This window comes from Callorhinchus milii, unplaced genomic scaffold (assembly GCF_018977255.1).
Source record: "Callorhinchus milii isolate IMCB2004 unplaced genomic scaffold, IMCB_Cmil_1.0 Scaffold1, whole genome shotgun sequence".
Taxonomy (NCBI): Eukaryota; Metazoa; Chordata; class Chondrichthyes; order Chimaeriformes; family Callorhinchidae; genus Callorhinchus; species Callorhinchus milii.
Window position 1 is genome coordinate 63,384,880 of NW_024704742.1, and position 835 is coordinate 63,385,714.

At 48.5% G+C, this 835-nt stretch overlaps 1 non-coding gene across 1 annotated transcript; it reads left to right on the plus strand.

Annotated features, from left to right (window-relative positions):
- The first annotated feature begins 414 nt into the window (after window positions 1–414).
- trnav-uac lies at window positions 415–486 on the plus strand. Its single transcript has one exon. It is a non-coding gene; the product is annotated as a tRNA-Val (tRNA).
- Window positions 487–835: the final 349 nt, after the last annotated feature.

The following is an 835-nucleotide window of genomic DNA, read 5'->3' on the forward strand; positions in this document are numbered from 1 at the left end:
GGAAAGGTAGGATTATAACCAGGCAAGAACAGAACCATTGAGGTGGAGGTGAGAAGAGAGGCGGTGGAGAAGAAGAATAGAGTGGTCTATTCAAGGATGGCAGTGGGTGTAATAGGCAGTATTGGAATACAAGAAAATGTATTTTGTTGGCTCACCATGAAGGTTAACGTGACCTCTCTGCCGCCTTCAACACTGTTGACGACTCCATCCTCATACTCCGCCTCTCCTCTTTACATAACCTTGACAGACCTGCCCTTTCCAGGATCGCATCCTATCTCTCCCACCATCTCCACTTTGTTGCCACTAACGGTTTCTCCTCCAGCCCCCGCACTGTCACGTCTGGCGTCACCCAGGGCTCTGTCCTTGGCCCTCTCCTTTTTAATATCTACATGCTCCCCCGTGGTGACATCATGGAGTCCTGTAGCTCAGTGGTTAGAGCACTCGCTTTACAAGCGAGAGACCTGAGTTCAATTCCAGGCAGGGCGAAACCTTGGGCAAGTTTCCTTACTCCACACAGAGCCTAATAATAATCCCTCCAAAACCAAAAACAATAATAAATTGGTCATTTTCAATCTACGACTGTTTGTGGGACATTGCTGTGCGCAATTGGCTGCCGCGTTCGCCCACAAATATACAGTCAATTCACTTTACAGTGTGTTCTGTGAAGCGCTTTGGGACGTCCTCCCGACGTGAAAAGCGCTATATCAAATGCAAGGATTATTATTATTATCATCCGCAGACATGGGGTCAACTTCCACATGTATGCGGATGACACCCAACTCTACCTTTCTGCCTCCACCCTCAACTCCAGGACCACTGCTGTCCTGACAGACTG